The 26,281-nt window shown below is 36.3% G+C and overlaps 1 pseudogene; it reads left to right on the top strand.

The window, feature by feature from the left end:
* On the top strand, positions 1-25,216 carry LOC134277593 (nuclear pore complex protein Nup205-like; annotated as a pseudogene).
* Positions 25,217-26,281: the final 1,065 nt, after the last annotated feature.

The following is a 26,281-nucleotide window of genomic DNA, read 5'->3' as shown; positions in this document are numbered from 1 at the left end:
ATCAATTGAACAATATGGACCTAACAAAAGAAATGGACAGACTACAAAGAGACAGGGCCATTGGTCCACCAAAACACAAGAAACAGGTTTGTCCTAATCTCTCTGTATACCCTGGAACAGAAATAACTTCATCCACTTTGAAATGTTAATAATGCTGTTAGCAATTGTGATGATCAGAGATCACAGTGTTATGAGTCATTGACTTAATTCTTTCATGACCACTGCCAATTTGTATTTAGTCTTTCCTTGCTCTCCAGGTGTCTGACTTGTACACGGAGATCCAGATCATATTCTTAGCTGACTTAGAAGTAGCAGCCTCTTCTGTGTGGTCACACAAACAGCCCCTGGAGAAAGCCGACATCTTGAGGCTGATCCAGCACCTAAGGGCAGACAACTCTCTGGCTGTTTATGGCACCCATGACCCTGTGAGTCTATGTCTGTTAATGGCCCTCTTGTACTGTTTTGATGTCAGTCTGTTGGAACATGAAGATGGAAGCTAGAGGTTAGTAATTTAATAATTTACTCCTCATAATTTAACAAAGCACAGTTGTAAGGAAATCCATTTAGTTGAAGAATTGTGAAAATTTTAAGATATTGTATAAACATAAAATTTCGGTGCTCTGAACCGAATTAGCAAGAGTTGTTCTCTTGAGTGAATAGAAAGGTTAAAGTTGATGACCTTTGACATTTACTTAGGTTCTGCAGTGTTTACCATTGACTGACTGACTCGACCTACATACCTGACATACACCAGGATCTCATGTCTACGTGAATCTGGGCTAACCCCGGACTGAAGGGCGTGGTGCTACTAGCCTGGGGGGTGACCTTCAGACAACTCAACAAGTACCAGACCCCCACAGGTAAAATATCTAATCTTATCTAAAGAGGGAACCCCCACGCTCCCCAGGAACAGTATAATATTAAATACATAAATTCTTTATGGTATCTATCTTAGAGTTGATGAGATATGTCGGTGCATGTAAGTCAATGATGATAGATCGTGAATAAATTTAATATGGCCAGACAAGATAATTATGATGCATAAAATAAACTGGAAACTCATTTTGGGCCTTTATTGATAGCTGTAAGATTATTCACTCTTGATTTCCATGAACTTGATTTATATTTCTAGCGGTGAATGGAATTTATGAAGAAGACGATGGAGGTAAATGTCATTAACGAAGCCCTGCATTGGAAGCTAACATGTTCCACTTCCTGTAACTGCATGGCCATTGTACCTGTAAATGATTTCCATAAATAGGTTGGTCTTTTGGTGCATATTTCAAGTTGACAACAAAATTTAATTAATTTAATTTTATGGTATTGAATTGATTAATGTAAAATATTTTGAAAAAATATTCCTTATGTAGCAGATATTTAAGAAAGAAAATTTTTAGAAAGTGACAAAAATATACATAATTTAAAAGTTTTTGCAAGAAACTTTATTGTGGATGTTTTACAGGTGAAAGAGCTTCATACAAGAGGAGATGAGGCGGCGAGAATCGCGGCATCCCAGAGTTCCCTAGAACCTCCCACGTCACCCAGTCACGGCTTCCAGTATTTACTGAGACTGGTATGTAACTGTCCCTAGTGTTAACTGCTTATATCAACATGATTAAGGTTTACTGACCCTCTGACAAGAGAGATAACTCCCACGTCACCCAGTCACGGCTTCCAGTATTTACTGAGACTGGTACGTAATTGTCGCTAGTGTTTACTGCTTATATCAACATAATTAAGGTTTACTGACCCTCTGACAAGAGAGATAACTCCCATGTCACCCAGTCACGGCTTCCAGTACTTACTGAGACTGGTACGTAATTGTCGCTAGTGTTTACTGCTTATATCAACATAATTAAGGTTTACTGACCCTCTGACAAGAGAGATAACTCCCCATCACCCAGTCAAGGCTTCCAATACCTACTGAGACTGGTACGCTAGTGTTTACTGCTTATATGGACATAATTAAGGTTTAATGACCCTCTGACAAGAGAGATAACTCCCATGTCACCCAGTCATGGCTTCCAGTACCTAATTTGACTTGTACGTAATTGTTGCTTCTGACAAGAGAGATAACTTTTGCTGCAATGTATAATGATAGTTCCCTTTAGAAAATAGAAATAGTTTATGAGGCAATTTCTTTAGAATTTTGAAATTTAAATTCAAAATTGATTATATTGTTAACATTTAAATTTTATCTTACATTTCTTATGCAAAATCATCATGAAATCTATTATCTACATGTATATAAGTGATCTGTGCTGTGTTGAATCATTAAAATTTATTTTTGGTTGTAAAACGTCTTTTGATTAGATGAAATATTTAGTTTATATTGTATAAGTTAAGTTGCCCATGTCGCAATGAGCTACATCAAAAATGTATTAATCAGCCTGAAGTTACTTTAAAAGTATGCTCAATTTGAAGCCATTTTTGGAGGAAAACTTCTAAAGTTTAAAGAGTAAACTGCCCCAAGTTATGTTACATCGTATAAGATAAGTTAAAATAATCTTCATTCCTAAAATATCATAAAATCTTACTATCAAGTGGTTTTACATTATAGGTGTCACTGAATAAGTTTGTCCGTCTGGCGGGGGATCTCCTGCCCCCCTCCCTCTACGTACCCTACATCCAGATGTTGATTGGTCTCTTTTATATTACAGGTGTCGCTGTATAAGTTTGTCCGTCTGGCGGGGGACCTGCTACCCCCCTCCCTCTACGTACCCTACATCCAGCTGTTGATTGGTCTGTTTTATATTACAGGTGTCACTGTATAAATTTGTCCGTCTGGTAGGGGATCTCCTGCCCCCCTCCCTCTACGTACCCTACATCCAGATGTTGATAGGTCTGAGCAGTAACCCACAGTCTGCCTACTACTGCTTTGACCTTCTCAAGGTCAATGGAATGAGATCAGCTAGTGGATTTTGACACCTTCAGTAGAATTGTGCACTGTAGATTCCTAATTATGCGCGAGGAATTAGGAATCTACAGTATCAAAGATGGTTCTAATGACAGATGTTTTTCTGTGCTGTCACAAATGGTCTAACCTGCAGCCAAAGATGTAAAAGACAATTTAAAGGTTTTAAGGCATGATTTCAGGAAGCACTGAGCTTTAATTCTTAATTTACATAAGAATCTGTTTCTTATACATCAGAAGTTTTGTATCTTGAATGTGTTGAATAAACCAAAGTGATTTGAAAGTCCTAACACCCTTGTTTAAGTATTTCACCATTGATAACTCAGGTTTTTTTTTGGTTTCAAGAAATTAACCAATTTTGCCTATATATATTTTAATTTCTAATACATGTATGATTACTTTACACTAGGAGGTCCAGGCAGCACATTTTCCTGTCGCTGAATCAGTACTACGCCAGTTTACGTCGGGAGGTTCCTAGCGGTGCTGACATGTCTTACATGGGACTCCGAGGTCCCCACCCCCGGGGAATCACCCCACAGGAACTAGAGGGGCTGGTGGTCGTCCTGAAACTGTGTCGTGTTGTGTCGGAATATGTGAGTACTGTGACCAATCAGTTAATATGTATAATGTTTTTATGTCAGTAAATTTCTTATTAAGCAGGTAAAAAAGTAATACTTTAATAGCCAAGATATAATCTATCATGCACTTTTAATAACTTAGTATAAAGGCGTACATTATGTATAGGGTTTGTACATGTATTATTAACTGTATTCAGTAATGAATAATTTTGATTTCCTGAAACAAAAGAAAGTAAAAAACACTTTTCGAAGCTAATCAAATGTTGAAGCCTGCATAAAGTGCATTTTACAACTCGGCACACAAAACTTTGACTTGTGTTACAGAATGAGAACTGCCGCGTGGCGTTCTGTGAGAACCAGCAGTGGCAGGGGGCGGTGGTGTTGTTTGTGACCTGAAGTATCCCCCTCTATCTTAAAGCTGAGATTTTCAGGGTGCTGGCAGCGTTTGCCAAGACACCGGACGTGGCAGCCAGACTGTGGCATTCACTGGAAGCCTTACAGGTGACCACTGAAATATAAACTGCTCTTTACTATATCTTAACTGATATTCATTGTGTTATTGCATTGACATGCACCTTTCCTCTTGCTTTCCCTATATTGTACTGTACAACATGTATGTGGGTTTACTGGATTGATCTGTTTACTTTGCTTTAAAGATTCTCAATACAGTCAGTTCAGAGCAGCAGTTCCTCTCAGAGTGGAATCCATGTAAATGTTTTCTCAGGTTCAACTTTGTTCTTTTTTTTCTCTTACACCTTAAGGAGAGCAGAACTAAATTTTGCTGTACAGTGGACCTTCAGATATCTGGATGCCAGATATCCAGATGCCTCAGTATCCAGACGATTACATCGGAGCAGATTTTTTTTAAAAAAAGTTATTTTGTCTTGTTTAACTCGTAATTCAGATATCCGAACACTTCACATATTTGGACAAATTGATTAGGAACCAAAACGTCTGGATAAATGAAGCTTCACTAAACATGTAGAAATTCATCTAGAGACCAATACAATTTTGTAATTATATATGCAAATCTCATGCTTTTAAGAGTTATCTACCTTTGATGTCTGTTTTCCCTATAGGTGGAGCTGGAGGAGGTAGAGACCCAAGCGGAGGAATTTCCCATGACGCGAGCTTTCCTGTCCTTACTGGACTCCCTCACTGACATTCCTGTCCCCCCGGGACTCGGGGCTGCTCTCAGGGCCCCAGGATTTCAACCCTACCTAGAGTTTGTCAAGAATGTTTGAGGAGTTTACACCAGAAATTACAAGAATACATCAGAAAAGGTTTTATATAAGATTTTCTAAAATGTTTTTTCAGTCTTGTTGATAAATGCATACACTGTACTACCATCAAGTAAAAAAAAATTACAGCTGGAAATGAACAATACGAGGGTCGTTAGAAAAGTTCGCGGATACATTGAATTACAGAAAATCTATTGTGTACTGTGAAGTATGACCTATGTCTGAATAAATTCCTACATTTTGTTTATTAGTATGTAAAAAATCAGGTCCATATAATAAAATCTTGAAAATTTACAACGATTTTTACTATAAGGTTATGGGATTCACGGATCAATCACTTGACGTAAGGCGACGTAACAACCAGATTTCAACCCGTTAAGTTTTGTCGCAGTTCTATAAATCTCCAGATTTTTCTGATCTTTCTTCCACTTTAAAATTGAATATCTATATCATGACATGTTACTTTTCTTCTACAATGTATTTTGTACTGATTCGGATTTTATTGAGATCTTAAAAACCGTTTATGCAGTTAATCAGCTAATCGATCAGGTATGGAAACTATGCAAAACCATATATGCGCAACGATACGTCCATGCGCTACGGGGGTATTGAAGTATATCGCTGGAGTTAATCTTTCAAAATGTCATTCCTTCCATTCTTATGAAGCTACAACCATTTGAAAACTTGTCCTTTGTAGGTGTAGGAAATTCCCGGCAGCATCTTGAACATATTATTTTTTTTTAGACATTTTCCAGTCTGCATACATAATTTTTACGTATTGCAGTGCTCCATGACGCTCAATGACGTTCCGATTTTTGGCTGTGCTTTTACGCAATTATCAGATACAAACGGCTATAAAACAGTCATATACCCTCCAATTTAGTCAAAAATTTCTCCCAGTGACGTTTCATGAATACTTTAGCGGCAGGTAAAATATCATAAATCTCTTTGCGCTACAATTGTGCAATTTTTATTTTTAATAAAGAGTCTTTGTGATGTAAACGTGCCAAAATGTAGCATGCTCCGTGAAGCAAGTTTTATCAAACTAAAAAAGCTATATATTTTTCAATAATCACCAAAAAGCAACAATTTCTTGTATATTTATTGGAAAAAAGGTAAAGATTCTATCTGGAAAGTTAGACCGGTTTCGTGGAAATAGCGCGCTCACAGTTGAACTTGTCCGCGAACTTTTCTAACACCCCTCGTACACAGACAAAATGGTAGAAAGAGATTGAAACAATAGAAATTTTTTATTAGCTCCACTGGTCACAGACCAGAAGAGCATATGCAATAGTATGGTGTCCATTGTCCATCTAGCTGCCTTAAGATGTCCGTCTGTCTGTAAACAATTTTTAAAACGCTACTCCTACAGTTTTGGTCTGATTGTAATATAACTTGGCATACAAGTAGACTTCACTAGGATACATAAAATAGAGCATCATTTCGATGAACAGTGTTGCCATTGTTACTAAAAATGGAAACGTCCTTTGTTATATCCTTTGTTGTATAAGTGCAAACCAGTAGAGCTACAGTCTTGACAGAGACTTCTGGTTTTAAAAATGTATCTGTCATTTGCATTGATATTAATTGAAAATGTGGTTATTGTGTGTGATTTATTGCCAAAGGTAATTAAGTTGCTAGTGACTGTTCCCCCATACCATGTATACAACTGCATGATTGATTTCTTTCAAGTAAATGTAAAGCTTTATTTACAGTGGGAGGTGTCCAGTGACTGTCTGAGGATCCTATGTAAGCTCCTGCGGGAGTATGAGGTGGTGGGAGGTGACTTTGGGGAGGAGTTGGTTGAGGTACAGATGGGGGGCGTGGTGCCCGCTAACAAGTCCCCGGGGTACATCCTGATGCTTCACCTACTGAAGGACTCCCTATTCCTGTCCAAGGTGAGATTCATATATTTTCCTGGATATCTATATTGAGAATTTTTTTTTTAATTGGGCTGGGAGGTGGAGACATATGTGCTTTGTTTTGTTAAGAATTGAAGTTACATATAATTATTTCAGGTGTTGAAAATACTGGATGACCGTGTCCGATAACTTAAAACATACAAGGCTATACCAGGGAAATAGTGAATAAAGAAATTCAGGTGTTTTTTATTTGTGTTGTAAATTGTTTGATTGAACTGGCTAATGTTGAATAGATTAATTTGATTGGTTGGATGGACTAGATAATGTTATTTGAGGTAATTTGATTGGTTGATATTACTGGCTATTGCAAGGGGAGTAGGAGAGTAAATTTGATTGGTTGATTGTATTGACTAATGCTAAGAGAGTTAATTTGATTGGTTGATCTGTACAGGACAGGAGTCCCTGGAGTCTGCCAGTCTGCTGTGTTTACAGCTAATAGAGACCAGTCTGGAGAAGTCGGGGACGTTCCTGGACGCGTGTCGTGAGACGGGAGCCTCCGCCATGGTGTCAGCTATGGATTGTCTTCTCCTGAGTATTAATCCACGCAGCGGGAAAGCCGACCACCTCGTTAATGTCATAAAGTAGGTCACTGAAAGTCATAAAAATCAAACAGACATTAATTTTATTTGAATAATATGAAAGTTTTATTGCTTTTAGTCATTCAAGTCTTATAAAAAATGGAAAGTTGTAAGAAACATTAATTTTATCATCCTATATTGTGTGATCATGGTCACAGTTGGTGAGAGTTAAAAAATAAATGTTTTATAATCTTGTAGGTTTATACAGTTCAGCATTCCTCTTCCTGAGCATGCCCAGTCAGCAATGAAGATCCTGTATCGAGTGTGTCACTTGGCTCCCGTCCAAGTGGCCCTTAATTGTCAATCTGTTCACATCAAATCAGGTAACAGTATGATATTTTGATTGAAACACCAAGATAAACAATTTTTAAAGCCGTATATAAATTCTTCTTCAGCAGAAGTTGTTTATCTTCAGTCTGGTTCATACATAAAATGATTTGCTTAGATCCAGAAATGGATCACCAAAATTGTTTTAGAAGTCATATACCATATTATTCTTGGTTTACATTGTTGTATTACATGTGATTTTTAATATTATCATACATGTATCGTATAAAATTCCTTATTCCAGACCTCTCATCTGGAGCTGCTCCACGGATTTGTGGAATGTCTGGAAGTGGAGGAACCAGAACAAATGGTGGAGAAGACAATCCACTTACCTGAGGAAGAGGGTACATGTAACTATAGGCTCAACAGTGAAGTAGAGAGAAGGGGAGGGGATTGATCTTGTATCCATTATTTTCTATTTCCTACATTGTTTAAGTAGAGGAAAATGGGAAATTTTTTGCTCCCCCCTTATTTGGCTGGAAGGCAAATTTGAAATGGGAACAAATTAAAGAAAACTACCATGATCTTCTCTAAATGAACTGTATATGAGCAAAAATTCAATAAAGCTAGAACAAAATTATTTGTGTCAAAATAAGTTGGTTAAGATATAACCCTGTATATTTATTGAGGATGTTGACAGATTTACTATAAATCTTAGTTAATGGAAAAATGCATTTTCTACTGTTTTTACATTCTTTTCTTTCTCTTTATAAATACAGATAATTCCATTATAATGTCACTTCAATACTGATTAGATTTATTGTTTCAGATGATTCCCGTGAGATTGGCCATGTCCGTAACTCTACCGTTATAATGTCACTTCAACACTGATTAGCTTTATTGTAACAGATGATTCCCGTGAGATTGGCCACGTCCATAACTCCACCATTATAATGTCACTTTAACACTGATTAGCTTTATTGTAACAGATGATTCCCTTGAGATTGGTCACGTCTGTAACTCCACCATTATAATGTCACTTTAACACTGATTAACTTTATTGTAACAGATGATTCCCGTGAGATTGGCCACGTCCGAAACTCCACCATTATAATGTCACTTTAACACTGATTAACTTTATTGTAACAGATGATTCCCGTGAGATCGGCCACGTCCGAAACTCCACCATTATAATGTTACTTTAACACTGATTAGCTTTATTGTTACAGATGATTCCTGGGAGACTGGCCATGTCTGTATGTCCACCAGACAGTACCCACTTCAGATCCTACTGAGATCTCTAGACCAACCTTCACCAAACTTGGCACACCTGCTGCTGGGCTTCAGGAAGTCTGTAAGCAGAACTCTGCTACAGGATCCAGGTGAGCTATATTATCAGAGGGATTTGTCTGGAAACATTGCACTTGACAATGTACACTTATTTTTATGATTTGGAGGAATAAGTAAGTTTACTCTCTGAAAAAAGTTACACTTCATTTGATAAGATTTGATGGAATTATTTAATGATATACAAATATTTTTGGTGTTCAGTGCACAATAAGTTATCCCTGAAAAAAGTTAATTTAGTACATTTGAAATTGCCATAAAGGGGTTTTATAATCCTGTAACGTGTATGATTAGGTTCTACAAGGGATATATATATAGTATAAAGCTTTTTCTCTTACTCTGTCTGAGTTAATGATTAGACTAATAATTGTACTGTGGCTCTATCTGAGGGAAAATCACACTGTATTAAAATTTTTAATATCTAGAGACCTGGACTGGGTATTACTACTGCACCGTGTTTCTTCACTAGGTTCCTTTTGATAGGTAAGAACTGAGTGCCTCAATCTTCTGCAGATTTACTACACTCAGAACTTACCATCAATTCCCTAGATGACCTGCCACTGGTGCTTATTCTACTATTACCCTTTTTCTTCTTCTAATGGCTTCCTCTTTTATTCTTCCAATTTCAGCCGTAACTTTCTGAATGCCTTACTACCTTTCTCTCAGCTTCTGATTCACCTGTCGGCTTCTTCAGCCAACTACTGAATGCCCGATTTCCCTTAAGCATCGCTTTATATACCCTTGGACTATTCTATTCCAAGGGTAGTCAAGTCATTCCATTATCATGGGTCTTCTATGCGTTTATTCAAACGCCCCTTAACCATTACATTACCCACGCCTCTGATACCATGCGTCCCGCATGTGCTCTGATTCAAAACTAAAGGATTTTTTTTTTTTTACTTTTATATTATTATTATTTTCTTTTTATATCCTGAAACTATCTGGAACTCAGGGAACACTATTTTTATTAAAAACCTATCAAACATTTTTTAAACACATACAACAAGTACAAAAGTTAATTACATAAAATTCCTTATCATTAAGAGTGTTCATTCAAACAAAATGTCTTCTAGTCTCCCTACTGTTCCATCATTCTTCTGATACTTGTTTCCACAGGTCATCTTTTCAATCCTGGTAGACAGGGAGCCATCTTCTTTCTACGCGTCCTTCTAACCCCTAAATCTGTCTCCTCGAAAATAAGCTCTCCTGGATCCTCCACCTTAACCTGACCTGTACTCCCAGGGGACATATTTGGAGACTTTCCCAGTAGTCCCGACTCTACGGTTTCTTTTGGCTCTTTTCATTTATGTGTTCTGTTCAAGTGTCTTCTTAGCACAGTCTTCTTGCCAAAGGTATGAGCACACCGCTCACATTTAAACTTTCCTTTGTAACAATTAGACAAACCACAAGCCAAACTGTCAGTGGGACCGATATGAGGTTTGGTCACTTTAGCTTTGGTTTTTCCTTGACTTGACTTCTTCAACTTTGGTCTCTTTGTTTCCATCCTGGGATTTGATGCATGTAACTGACCTGAACATGAAACTTCCCTTCGTCTAAGCCTAGATATTGTTTCTTGTTTCACACAGAAACATCCAATATGTCCTTGTAAATGCAATTCATGTTCCACTCCATAAATATGCATTTTCATTCCAGATACGTCTAATAAACATTTGTTAGACTTGAGAAAATCTAAACCCAGGATACCATCAGCTTTGATATTTGCTATAACTGCATGACATTCAAATTCACTATCACCAAGTCGAAGTGAAAATTTCCCTCTTCCTTTAACCTGCAATGGTGTTCCATCTGCACCTAGAATACTTTGATTAACAGGCTCTAATCTACAATCCCCTTCACTTTTTATTTCATTGTATATTCTATCGGCTAAAATTGTCAAGGTTGCCCCAGTATCAACCAAAAGATTGCATGGCACATGATTCACCAAAGCATCGATGAACAAGCCAGCTTCTTTTTTTGATTGTCCTTCCTTGACCGCAGTTGTACTAGATACTACTTGGTTTGTTTTATTCCCGGTTTGAGTCTCTGTGCCAGTCTTCGGTTCACCGTTTGACTCGGATTTCTGTATCCTCTTATTAGTTTGCTGAAGCTTTACGAAGCAGTCTTTAATTCTATGACCACGCTCTCCGCAGTTGTAACATTTATATGGGAAAGCATTTGGTTTTAATGAATGATTAGAACGTGGTGCTTTTGGAGTCTCTTTTGTCAAAGCCATGTCTGCAATTTTCCTTTCTATATTTCTTAATGATTCCTGCAGTTCATTACGTAGCTGCTTGATTTCATCCCTCATACTTGATTCCTTTTGAGATTCTCTGATATTTTCCTGATCTCCAGTAGCTACTCGTGCGAATCCGACATCATGCCGACGTTGGCGTTCGGCTCTACAGAAAGCCTCGATCTCAACCGCCAATCGTATAGCATCATTTAGCGATTTAGGTCTCGATTGTTGAATGCGTAAGCGCATATCAAAATCTGTCATGGCATCAACAAATTGATCCTTGGCAATCATTTCTGTGACTTCCCTAGGTGCTGTCGGGTAAGCAAGGTGAGCCAAGCGTCTTATACTCTCACCAAGCTCCGGTAATGTCTCGGACACCTTTTGTCATTTATCTCTGAGCATTGCCCGATATAACTCTGTTTGATTGGCTGGTGCAAAGCGGTCTTCCAGTGCATTACATAAATCCATGTATGTACAAGCCGTACCTCCCTTCATGTTACCAAGGACAGTCTGTGCTTGTCCTCTCAATGACGCTGCAAGATATAAACTTTTCTGGCGCGCATTCCACATGTTTATATCGCTACATGCCTCAAAGTGGGCCTTATAGTCTATCCAAGACCCGGTTCCCTCGTATGTCGCTGGTTTCATTATGGTTTTGCCATATGAACCTCCTGCATTATAACTTTGTGTGCCCTGTGTACTCATATTTGGGTTTTGATAGTATCCAATATGGGAACCATGTCCAGTTCCTATCCCTGTCGTCCAGGTCACACTAGTTGTCGCTGTTGAAGCGCTTGGAGTACACCAAGAGAACCCAGGTGTGGGTCGTGCCTCGGAAAACACAGGTTGTCTAAGTGAACTCTTCCTCAGCGAGTCATATTTACTGGCTCCTCTCATGTCCCTATGTTCATCCTCATACAGCGTGTAACTTGATTGTGGGTAATCTATATGACTAAAAGTGTCTCTCATATTAGTTGTACCCTCTGCGCCACGGTTACTGGCTGATTTTGATGTCAATTCATACAAACTACTTTCTAATAGTTTGTCTCTAACATCTACCCCGGAGTCTGGAACTACGTTTGATCTTGTAGTCTGGGGCGTGGACTTCATCATATGTAATGTTTCTCTCAATTTTTCTCTCTTAGCATCAATTGCACTCAGATCAGCGTACAGCTCTGCTTTTAAATTATCCATGCTCATTCAATTTTCACGAGACGTAAGGCTGTAACACATGACACACAGTGCTCAGTTTCAATAAATCCTACTACTCTACACTCAAAAAATAATATACCTGGTAAAGAGAGAACATGGTAATACTGCACCTGGTACCACTGCACTTGGTACCCAACACCTGATATCTCTACTTTGCTTTACAGTACTTGGTAACACTGAACCGAGTTCCTTGCACCCGGTGTCAATTGCACCCGGTATCACTACTTCGTTTCACAACACTGTACCCAGTTCAGAGCAACAAGTGTCAGTATATTTATACTAAAGCACCCAGTATCACTTCGTCAGTGTACCTGGTGTCAATATTATCACAAATGGTAACAAAGTAAATTAGACAACAATCAAAAATTAATCAGAAAAAGCCGTGTCCTTTATCCCTTGACCGGTGTCGCATAATATTTGGTCCGCCTCGTTTAAAGGTCCGGCCGGACCAAATACGATAACATATTAGGTCCGCCTTTTATAAGAAAAGGTCCGGCCCGTATAAGAAAAGGTCCCCCTACGTTTTAAGGTCCGGGTGGTGCATTATGTTTTAATCTTGACTTTAACATATGATATTAAAGAGAATCAGTTTATACTATTTTATAAGAAGGATTTACCCTATTGTGTTTTATTTTTTGTACAACATACACGTATCTCTAGACAAAAATCTACTCGTTTAGTGTGCTTTGAGCATTGCCGTTTAGGACCATGATTTCTTTAAAAATAATGCCACAATTATTGTGCAAGTGTTTGTTTTTCCTTAGAATTTACTTTGTGTATATTAGTACGATTCAAGGTGTGAAATCTGTCGGTGTGCATAGCTTATAAAACAATGGGGTGTGAAGTATTTGTTTACCTGACAGGTACCCACAGGTAGAGCCCCCGGCAGATGGCGCTGTCATTGAATGGTCGGTGAACCTAATGTTCATGTGTTAGCTTTATATATCAATAGATTTGAAGTTTTTAAATTATTATAATTATGCTAAGGAACAAAATATTCATGCTTGCACTTCAAAACTGCGATATTTCTAATAAGTATAATTGTATAGTCTTTATTTGAATATTTAAAGCTAAATATGGGGTATTATAATCTGAGCTAAAATTTAAAAATACTAGATTAAGTGTACAGTGGACCCTCATTTATCCGGACGCTTTGGTTCCCAGTCAATTTGTCCGGATATGTGAAGCATCCGGATATCTGAATCACCAGTTAAACAAGACAGAATAACATTTTAAAATTTCGTTCCGATGAAAAATCGTCCGGATACTGAAGCATCCGGATATCTGGCGTCCGGATATCTGAAGGTCCACTGTATACTAATTTACACATTGATAATGAGATTTGATATTTATGTTCAAATTAAAATTTTCACCGATATTGAACTTAAATAAACCCACGTTTCTGTAAGTTAAATTTAAACTAATTGATTTAAAACTGTGTCTGATATTTAAATTTCGAGTCGATAAGAATCGGTCATTGTTTTAAATCTCTGATATATATACATGAAACGCAATTTCGGTAATGGAAAATTTTAAAAATTAAACTATAGACTGTTTAGTAAATCAAATGTCTTCGACATAAATTTGGCGCAGTCTTTGACATTTAATGTAGTGAACAAAATGAATAAAAAATTCTGTAAACTAGACTTAGTGCTTCATGTACAGATGTATATGGGCCTATACAAAAATTTTATATTAAAAATGTTGTGTATAATATTTTTTTTCAAAATTCCTTTTCTACGTACATGTACCTGTAAAACATTAATTGCCGGAGAGGTACCTGGCAAAAATTCCGGAAATGAAAAGAAATAAATGTCGGGGGAAAAAGAGTAATTGTCGGATTAAAATAACAAAATGTCGGAAATACAGCGGTTTTTTCTGTATATAAAAGAAAGATCTTTTTAATATTGTTAGTCTTAACTCATAAAAAAAATGCCTTATATGATTTAAAAAAAAATCCTTATCCCAAGTGTGGAGTTTGATACTACATGAAAGATCGATAAAGGGTACATGTAATTCTCCGGTTTCCTGTAGTCTTTACATATACCTTTTGTTTTCTATTTATAACCATATTTTGGTTCTTTATTTGTGGATAGTGTAAAATATAACCTAGTATTGAATTCGATCTCTATTAACATTTACTGCAGAAACAAAATACATGCGTGTACACTTAATGTTCCGTTCAAGACTAAAGCAGCTCACACTATATGATTTTATGTGGAAAACATAAACATCAGGGGATTGTTTTACACAAGAACTTATACGAATTAATCAGACCAAAAACTTTAGCTGATTGTATATTTTTATAAATTCAATGATTCTTTTTTAAATAACTGTAAATTATTTTCTATTATAACCGACATGGAGCCTTTTGCGAAAAATTGTTTATAATTGTTTATCTTACGCCTGTATGAAAAGGAGAAGCTAGAGGAGGGAAGTTTTTATAAGTTCTCGTCCATATACTCAAAAAAGAAGAAAAAAAATAAAGTATACATGTGTTTACAGTTGGATCCAGCATTGCATCACTTGATCCTCTTCATATGTTGTGTATCATGTATTTTTTTTAATTTTAAACCTCTGCAGACCCCCTCCCCCGAACCTCACCCCAGCCCGCAACAGTACCCAGAAAAAGACATAGCGTATTTGATAGCAATTTTCGCCTACACAACTAGTGATTTTTTTAAATTACATTGCTTAACTTAAATTATGTTATACAATCTTAGTTTATACATGCATAAAACCAAATCACACAACAATAATATGCCAATGTTAATAGTTCCCTCATATGATAAATATAAGAATTATCCAGTTTGTATGGAATATATAATGAATGTTGAGGTATACACCTAACGATGACAATTTGTTGCCAATTACCACCCTTAACCAGAAAAACAACTTTAAAATAATTGTATTTGGATATGTCTACTCTTCATTCCATTTAGATAATTTTGGTTAAAGGTAGTCTTTGCTCATTGCAAAGGAAATTTTATACGGGGTTTATTTTCGTATAGCATAAGAATCAGAGAAAGTGACATGACAGACCTTAAAGCGCAGCATAATATATAAGGTCCGTCCTTTGTATTTCAGAGATTTGTATGTTATGAAGGGAAATTTTTGGACAGGGTTTATTTTCGTACCTTAAAAAAACTCGAGAAAGAAACAGGGCAGACCTTAAAACGCAGTTATCAGAAAAGGTCCGCTCTCTGTATTTCAGAGGAAATGTTCCGCCTTTTGTTTTGAAAAAAAAGATTAAAAAATTGTTAACTTAATTTCCAACTACTGTCTACTGATAAAAACTGGAAAGCATAAGAAAATACATCGACAAAAAATGACTGATTTATTGATTAAATGCTGCTTTACGTCGCTCTCGAGAATTTTTCACTCATGTAGAGACGTGGCGTCTCTATATGAACTTGCCGCCAGTGTGCTACAGATTTTGTCCTTTACTCGGCACTTACGGCCATTGAGTAGGGAGGGATCTTTTTCGTCCTAGTACCTACTGCGACAGGGGACCCCGGTTTATACGTTTTCATCCGAAGGACCGATTTACACGTCCCAAAAAGGGATTCGAACCTGCGACGTAAGAATCATCTCCTTACTTCGACGCTCTAATCATGCAATCCATGTAATGCTATTGGTTACGGATTTCATTTCTTTTTACAGTTCATCCATGTAATGCTATTGATTATGAATTTCATTTCTTTTTACAGTTTAATTTGAATATATAAGCAGGAAATATACTTATAAAATCTACTTAAGTTGATACATCCTTACACTGTAAAGACCATCTTTAGAATTAAAAATTTAGAAATAAAATTTCAATTGCTGTAACATCATTGTCGTCTGAAGAAAATTGGAAGGGAGGGGCTATTTCAAAGGGAAAAAAATGTCAAACCTTAAAAAAAATTTGACAAACACAAAAAAGGAAATGGAAATTTTGACGGGGGGGGGGGGGGGGGGGGAATTAAACTTTTTCCAGAACCAATTTTCCCCAAACACTACCACTTACCTTTTTCGACTACACTGCAACGTGCCCTTTGAAAGTGGGGTTAACTTTGTGTCCCAATTTTCACTGCATATATTGATATGACTGTCTTTGCAAAAAAGTGCCCCCCCCTGGTTTCGACGCCTATGTACATTGAGAGAGTAAATTTGTTAAATCGCGCCTATTTATATAATATTATATACATGTAATTCATTGTTCTATGACGCTATGAGTTCCTTCAACTTTTTTCTGGTTCGTGACATACACTAGTAGTTTGTTTGTTTTTTTTATACAATTAAACTGACAAGAAGTCAAAACTGTAATGATTTCGGTTAACGATCCAGTCATTTCAGTGTATGTACAATTGCAGGGGATATGTCTTCTGTATTTTATCTCTGCATACGTTCTTGAATATCTCTCTGAACGCAACAAAATAAACTATTTACAAACACACATAAGTTAAATTGATGCAAAACATCAAATAGGTCGCGAATAAAATTCTTCATTTCAAAAAGTAATTTCACAATTAAAAAAGTATCTATGCCAGGAAAGCACACGATATTCAAAGTTGAAATAGTGATCATTTTTATTTCAGACTGGCTTCAAAACAAAATAAATAGTTTAAAAAATAGATAAGTAGAAATTTTAGTACATTTGCTCATAAAATGGATTTATCGATGTAATAATTTCAATGAGAAATGATAAGAATTTATTGTCATCAAAATGAAGATGTAGGCCTCTCAAGATGAACCACCTCCATGGATCTTTGTCACATGATAATGTCACTGGATTCTGCAGGATGGGCTATGCTGCAAGGCACGGTGCGAAATGAAGAGATATTATCTTTATGTCACTCGCAGCTCTAACATATTCAAAACAATTTTTTTTTCAAGTTGAACAACTTTTCAATTCTTATTAACCATGCACTTTTACAATGTCATTATTATCCGGAAAATCATGACGATTTTCTTCCATATCTTACACACTCCGAAGTCAGGGAGTACCTATTGTAAACTCTTTTTTGCATAACCATAAATTGTCAATTATCTGACGAAAAATAACGATGAAGTTGAAACATAATTAACAATAATTAATACTTAGTTTAAAACAATTTTAAAAATATTTTACTCGTGATATTTCACATGTTATCATTTAAAAATTATTTTACTGAACTTATAAAAAGAACATCTCATTTTTCCATGTGCGCTTTTTGACACAATCGGTCGCTGATGTGGCCGATGATAAATAGAAATCAAAATAACCTCTTACAGTCAAAGAAAAATCTACATGTAGTAGCTACAACGAAGTTTTTAATAAGTCATGATATTAAAAGACTATTGCTATTTAATTTATTTTAAAAAATTGTATTTGTTTTAAGTTTCTCTTTAATATGTATTGGTTGAAAAAAATTTCCTTTGGCTCGTAAAACAATGGAAAGGGAGAAAAAATCTGTGCAGAAGCAGTATTTCTCTGGTGGAAAATCAAGTCGGAATTGTTTCATTGTTAGATGCTTACGGGAAATTCTAGTATGCCAGGCTTCTGAAATAGGGGATGTCTTTAAACTCAAGCTCTTTTTTCTGGGGGAGGGGTGTAGGATATATGTACAATACCGGTATTCTTTTATATTTTGAATTTTTTGACACGTATCCGCGTGATTTTCTACGCCCCCCCTCCCCCGCCAAAAAAAAAAACCATTTAGGAGGGGCGTATAAAATGTTCGAATTTTTATTGAAACCAAGAGACATAAGTATAAATATATAATTAATGCACGTAGATTTTATATGAGCATGTATATTAAATATGGATAATAAAGGAATTTATAAATCCTGCAATCTATCGACCTTAGTTTGATTTCGCCAATTAATGCACATTTACCTTGTCCTGGAGTAATATTAAGTGGGCTGCATTTCATTTCCGGAAATTTCAAAAAAAAAAAAATAATAATAATAAATAAACTTTTCATTTCAGAGTTTTTATATTTTTAAAGTATTCATCTCCGACATCTGTCAAATTCATGTCAGTAATTTTTCGGCAATGATAAAAAATCATACTTCCGTCATAAATAATATTATATAAGTTAATACATATATATACAATACCCTGTTAAAAATCTATTACCATCTTTGTTATATATCTTAACCATAAAGTGCGATATAGGTATACCCATACGGAAAAGTTTTTTAACAAACTACTATCAAACCATCAACAAACTACCAACAAACTATATTTTAGTGGTTTGTTTAAGTAGTTTGATAGTATAGCATTTAATGAAACACAAACAAACCACTGTTTCTAAAAATAAGTAAAGTGGTTTGTTAGTCTTTCATTTCTGCTGATTGTGATTTCTTTATAGTTTGTTAGACTTGGTATCTTGTAACAGTGTTTTATTAGTATAGCATTTGCATCTAACCACATGGGAAATTAATTTACAGACATGTTTAGGGTTGAATTATCTAGAATTGTTGAAGTTTCCAAGAACAGCTTAATCTTTACATCCGTGTTGGCTATTTGCGCATTTTCAAACCACCAAGCAGGTCAGAAACAAAGGAACTGGTGAAGGGACATTCAAATTGTTAGTAATATTCGTTCTATAAGATTCCTGACTGGAAAAAGCAGCAATTGGCATTATTAAAAGATGGATCTGGAAAAAGAAGAGGTATTTAATGCATGTCATGAAGTTCCTTTTTACCTAAAGGCTGGACTACAGTAAACTTCTGTGAATGCATGTGGATGTGTATGCTTTTTACTAGCTTTTGGTTTTTATTCATTTTCAGATTGACATATAATTCCTAGATCAGTTATGCATTGGATTATGGGAAGTATACTTGAAAATAAGACAAAAAAAGATGTCTTTCAAAGTTGCAATAAGGCCAGAAAAAAGGAAATATTGCGGCAATTTCCATGCCAGATGAAGCAGTGGATATTTAAATGTCAGCTTGAAGAACTTTTGGTGAAAAATACTATGAAGAAGAATATGAAGAAGAATATATGTGATAAGTACATGGACATTGACTTGGAATGGCATCTCCTAAACAAAAGGAAATATGTTGGAATGTTGCACTTGCATTGGCTGAACTTGTGAATCCTGGAATTTAAAATACTCTGAAACAAGACTTGTTGAACATGTTGAATGCCTCAAAATGTGACTGTTTAGGTGTTTTCAAAGACTTGTAGATTTTTAATGGAAATTTTCAAATCTAGTGTTTTGCTGATGGATTTGTTACCAGTGATTTGATAGTACATGTAGTTTGTTAGAGTGGTTTAATAGTAGTTTGTTAGAGTGGTTTGATAGTAGTTTGTTAGAGTGGTTTGATAGTAGTTTGTTAGATATGGTTTGATAGTAGTTTGTTAGAGTGGTTTGATAGTAGTTTGTTAGAGTGGTTTGATAGTAGTTTGTTAAGAGTGGTTTGATAGTAGTTTGTTAGAGTATAGTTTGTTAGCTCATTTGCATGTGATTTGCTATACTAAAAAATAAACTACTTTCAAAATAATATTATATAATTTGTATATAGTAGTTTGTTTTCCCTTTTTATATATCTTAACCATAAAATGCGTATATCTTTAAAAAAAATACAAAAATGTGAAGAAGAAAAATAATGTCGGAAATGAAAATGAAAATGTCGGATTCCGAAATAATAACAAAAATGTCGGAAAATGCTAATCAAAAAGTGCAGGAGATGAAATGCTGAGATCTAGTAGATATGATTATTAGCCTTTGAATAGGCACGAAACAGTGTTATCTTATAAAAACACAGTGGATATGGTACTTTAGGTTTTCTCAAACGAGACAATTATAGACTATCCCCAAACTGCCCAATCCGCAGGCATGTTGTTTTTACAATTTAACGGGTGTAGGGTAGTACACCGTGACATAAGCCCCTGTCACAGTGACCCCCCACTTATTGACAACAATATTAAACGTGAACAATGAAAGATTTTTTTATCAATACTATATTAAGAAATATATTTAAAAATTTGAATTATCATTATGTGAACTTTTTTGCGAGTGTAAGTCGGACGTTTATCATGTACTTGTTCGAAAAAGAGTGTAACTAAATGATTCGTCTTGGACTTTACGAACATTCATCTGTTCATTGCATACTGATTAATCTGCCAGTAAAAAAGCGGTGAAGGTAAATGTATTTACATTTGTATTCTTAATATTTTTTTAAACGATAAAATGTTGATACCAGTGTTTTTAAACGACAAAATAAGCATGTCCCATCTTCCGGACAAGAAACTCGATCAATAAATCTATACATTTCTTTTATAAATATATTATTTATGCATTAATTTCTTACTTATTGTTTACAACATTCTCTTGGAGGAAACATTAGCTATTAATACGACTTTATATCCTCAATTAATTTTAAAACAATAGTTTTTCAATTGATATCGAATGAACACAGGCATATAATTTGTATAATAGGCCGAGGGCGGACCTTTTCTTATAGAGCCAGGCGGACCTAATATGTTATCGTATTTGGTCCGGCCGGACCTTTAAACGAGGCGGACCAAATATTATGCGACACCGGCTGCCACCAAAATGTAACGTGTATGATTGGGTTCTACAAGGGATATATATATAGTATAAAGCTTTTTCTCTTACTCTGTCTGAGTTAATGATTAGACTAATAATTGTACTGTGGCTCTATCTGAGGGAAAATCACACTGTATTAAATTTTTTAATATCTAGAGACCTGGACTGGGTATTACTACTGCACCGTGTTTCTTCACTAGGTTCCTTTTGATAGGTAAGAACTGAGTGCCTCAATCTTCTGCAGATTTACTACACTCAGAACTTACCATCAATTCCCTAGATGACCTGCCACTGGTGCTTATTCTACTATTACCCTTTTTCTTCTTCTAATGGCTTCCTCTTTTATTCTTCCAATTTCAGCCGTAACATTCTGAATGCCTTGCTACCTTTCTCTCAGCTTCTGATTCACCTGTCGGCTTCTTCAGCCAACTACTGAATGCCTGATTTCCCTTAAGCATCGCTTTATATACCCTTGGACTATTCTATTCCAAGGGTAGTCAGGTCATTCCATTATCATGGGTCTTCTATGCGTTTATTCAAACGCCCCTTAACCATTACAATCCTGATTTCTGATAAACTTTGTTTTGAATAGGTTTTATATTATATTTTTTAGTCTAATTGCAAAAGATTCAAAAGTAAAATTCTGCATATTCAGGACCCAGGTGAGCTAAAAAAACAGAGGTTTTGTCTAACTTTTAGTTCAAGATGCAAAAGATTCTAAAATCTACCAACTGAAGGTAAAATTCTGCATATTCACAAATTAAATTCATATTTGTAAAACCAGGTATCCTTGGGTCCCCTAAGACCTGTCTACATGCGGTCCTGTCCCTGTTAAAGAGGGGGGTGGGGACACACTCCGGCCCCACCTGTCTGAGGGACACTCCACGACTGTCTGAGCTGGCCTACAAACTCATCTACCTCCTGGCTGCCAACAAGGAGACGTTGACGCCCACTTTACGATATTTACGTACAACCAGGGTTTTCCTGTACAGACAGCTCCAGCATTTACTTTTCACTCAGCAGTTTTATAGTGAGTCAAGATTTAATCAAGAATTTTCATATTTTGTGAAAAAATGTTTTTGATAGAGAAACTAGTCAAAATCTGTTAATTATTTAATATGTGATTGTCTTTTTAGAACGCCCTGTAATAATTTCTCAGTCATGGTTTTGAAGCTGATTGCCACTGAACTGCGACTGACCGCACTGAACCGTCAAAGATCACCCATGCTTAGATTAATGAAAGCCCTTCTGGATGATGGGTCACTCAGGGTCAAACAGGTAAGGTTAGGTTCAAAGGTCACATGTACAAGCTGAGGTTAATGAATGTCTTGATCCATGTGTATTAAGGGGTTAAAATGGTTAAGTCAAGTTTAATAACAAAGAATCAAAATGGTCTGATTTGCTAAAGAAAGTAATAAATGTGATTCTCACAGTGTTACAGCCAGCATTAGGAGACGAAGCTGACCTGATGTACGACAGATTTACAGAGCAGAGTCTACAGACATCTTATCTGTCTCAGACAGCCAGGCCAATCAGAAGTAAGCAAATAAAAACATAAAATATTATCACACTGCTCTTCTGATACTCATGTAAGCTGTTTCTCATACATTTTCCTTTTCCAGGCCGCCAAGTGCACAGGAAGTTGCTAGGACTTCTGGACGAAGTTGACTTTTCACAGCGCTATCCTCCTACAAAGAAGTTATGGTGACTCAGACCTTGAGTTTTAGAAGTAAGATCGATAAGTTCAATTATTAAGGATTTAAGATCCTAGCTTCCTTACTTAATCCTCTTTGTGTCAGGTGATGTAAAGCTAGCTACACAGTCTCTCTTTCCGGCCCAATCTTATGCCATTGATTTCACTCTTCTCTATGATGACTGTCTCTTTCATGTTGTCTTAATTTCTTTGACCTGCCCCCAAGGTTGTCAACATTTCAGCAAAACATAAAAGTTTTATAAATTTTTCAGGAAGTTGAGAATATTCTGCATCATGTGGTGCTACGTAACAGAATCCGACAGGAACTGTCCACCAAACAGCAGGCTCTGGAAGCGTGGCGTCAGGTGACGGAGGTTCTGTTGACCGTGTGTCCTGAGGACTTACTGACCGCTGAGGACAGACAGACCGTTCTGTTTGAGCTGCTACAGGAACTACAGAGAAAGGTAGAACAACATCTGTATGTCTTGTTTACCCTCTAACCCTGAAGTATGTGGTATTAATGTACAAGAACATGAGAATCCAACTAATGCCAGGTATTCGCCAAATTTCATCTGTATACTTAAGGTTAAAGTGTAAATCTTGCAAAAAGATGTATGGAAAAATGGTACCAACACATTTTCCTTCTATCACAATATTCATGTACAAATGTACTTGACAATTGCTTTCATTTGGGGAAAAGGGAGGGATTTTGATTTTACTGAGAAAAAAGGTAGTATTGCATCCCTTGATACTACATTTAATATCAATCTATCCATAATTTTTAGGTGACAGAAGATGATGCCTTGACAGAGTTAACTGCCCCTGTAGCAGGGATCATCCTGACTCTGATGACAAATCTACGTCAGTGTTTCTGTCAGGATTCTGTCACCTACGACGAAACCTCACACTTCCTCACCGTGCTGGACTCCACAGCTGGTCAAGGTCAAACAGGGTCATGGGTCAATTGTCAGGGTTATGAACCCAATTTGCTTCCACCCTTCAACTGGTGCTCAGAGGAGTGATAGATCACATTCTGATTTCAAGTAAGAATATATTGAAATGTATGAATAGTACATTAATTTTACATACTTTTTCGCTGAAAGGAAATTTTTTCAAGCGTGTGTTCATAAAAATCAGTTTCTAATTCTGTTTAGGTGGTGGCCAGCAGAGAGTAAGGGCCAACTTATTGGAGCCCTGCTGTATTATCTACAAATCGCTCAGAAAGTCAATGACTCACATAGATACAGGTACTAGTATGTCTAAGTAGAAGTCACATGTGTCTTGTTTAAGAATATCATTCAAAATAAGATGTCAAAGCCTAAATGTAAACAAAACTCCATAGATTTTGCTCTTACTTTGTGGAATTAACATAGGTGGAAATTGTATATGTATTTTATAGAATACATTCAAGCTCTTCAAGTACGTGTTATATGAAATACAAAACCTAAACTAGCATGACAAAGGCTGTTAATGATGTTTCCCTTTTTTCTGACAGAGGCAGGAGGTGATGGGGTTGGGAAGAGGAATTTGGCCGACGCCCACTCTGAGTATGAGCAGCTGAGACGGAAAAACGTGGCGACCATTCTGTCATACAGCGACAACTTTATGGACATGGTGTGTCGCAATGCATGTGATGGACACAATGTAAGAAGGGTAAGTAAGGAGTCTTGGTATTCGTGTGTATTTTTAGTTTCACTAATTTCATTTTGAACGGGTTCCAGCAGGGCATGCCCTATATTAATATTGTCTGTTGTAGATGCTGGCTCTATCAGTACTGGACACCATTCTGTCTATGGACAAGTTCCAGCAGTGGATGACCTTTCTGTCCTCTAAAGGTTACCTCCAACACCTGGTGGACAGCCTTCTCCATGACGACCAGCCACTACAGACCCTTGTGTCCCCCACCCTCCAACTCAGAGTGCTGTACATCTACTTGTCTAAACTTGTACGTCTTCCATTACTACCTTATTCTACCCCCACATTTGTCATCATGCATCTAACCAAACATTTATCTGTAACTGATTCAAAAATTTCGATTTAGCAGTATTCCATTGATTTTCAATATTGATATGAAATTTAAGGGCTCTGACATATATGAATACAGTGACTGTGTGTTTCAGACAGAATCAGCCATGGGCGCCCACACCTTGTTACAGTGTGAAGTCATGCAGAGACTGGCTGGATGTGTCTTCTTTGACCTTTGACCTGACTTTGACAGATGGATGTGTCAGCTTAAAGGTCTGCATGAAGAATCTTTACAGAAATCAAACATGTCCCAGTGTTTGTTTAGAGGTTAGCAGATAGGCTGTTTGCATATACCCTATGATTAAATTAGTAAATGTACTCAATATATGTATATGTCTTGATTGTTGACAACTCTTTAAATTAAATTAATCAAAACTTTCCACTGTAATTATGTATATGTAGTAGTAGTACATGTATAGAGTTTAACAGTTTACAATGTATAATGAATTAAGAAAATCGTTTTTTCATCAGTAACCATTGCATGAGCATACATGTAGTCTACATGTTGATTGTTGACCTTATGATGATTTCTACAGAGATGAAGCCGGTGTAGATACAGAGGAGGACTTCCTGCCCAGCCCCATGTCCCGTTATCGTCAACTTCTCTTTGCCACCCTCAAATTCTGTCTGGCCATGCTGACCTCACTGGGCGTAGAAAACCAGGACTGTGGCAATCAGGTGCATGAATATTCTCTCCAGCTTTAGATCTAATGTTTAATGCAAAGTCCCTTGGACGGTTGGACCCATAACAGTATTTAGAATTAGTTGTGTAGAAAGTCTTTACATCAAGTAGAATTTATCACTGTTTTGACTTGTGGGCACAGTGTTGTTTGTTTTGAACATATTTTATTGTATAAACAAAAGGATTGGAAACAAGTTCTTTCAACTTACGAGTTCCTCTCCTTATCAGTGCTATTTCCGTATAAGTAGATTTTTTAGCGAGGATTTAATTTTGGCATTATTAGCGAGGGTCATGAGATCGCTATAACTGAATACTGCTAAAAATTAATTGTATTTGTAATTGCTGCTTTATTTAGCATTTTAAAATCGCTAAAATTACCTCTGGCTTTAAATAAATTACCATTTTTTAAGGAGAAATCGCTAAATTTGAGGATCACTAAAATTTCCACTTATACAGTATTAGGCAATTGACATGTTCTTGAAGGCATATATATAATTTCATGGGTAACTCAAAGATAGATTAAAATCGAGTAACTGATACATAAATGTGTATTGTCCTACGGCGCACGGTCAAAAAACCAAAGTTTTATTGAAGACTACACAAGTTTGAATTCAAAATTAAAGTTTTGAATACACAAGATTTGGATTAAAATTATCCTAATTCAATTCCACAATCAATTTTGCAGTCTTTGTAAAAATTTTAAGGCATTTGCTTAATTTTTGGCAGTTTCTCGAGCATTCGAAATGGGAAAGTGGTAAACACAACACACGAAAAATGGCGACGTTTTATGACGTTACGGCGCACCGGAGAACAGTTCAGTTTTATTTCGATGTTGTAATGACACCTTTAGAGACTTGAAATGACCATAGAAGAAAAAAGATTATAAAAATAACACCATATCTTAAGTATACAAATGAAATAGGAGTTTTCTTAGCGAAGTTTTTTTTTTGATCGAGTCCCCGGGAAGTACAAAACATACGGACAGACTCCTAATGTAATAGCAAAAGACGCTGTCACAGTAGACCGCCGATATGAGATTTTCTATCAGTTAAATGATGGCA

The sequence above is a fragment of the Saccostrea cucullata genome, unplaced genomic scaffold (genome assembly GCF_032062105.1).
Source record: "Saccostrea cucullata isolate Sc308-1 unplaced genomic scaffold, CSIRO_AGI_Scuc_v1 ctg6162, whole genome shotgun sequence".
NCBI classification, from domain to species: domain Eukaryota; kingdom Metazoa; phylum Mollusca; class Bivalvia; order Ostreida; family Ostreidae; genus Saccostrea; species Saccostrea cuccullata.
The sequence above is the reverse complement of the archived record's forward strand: the minus strand, read 5'-3'. Positions and strand labels throughout refer to the sequence as shown.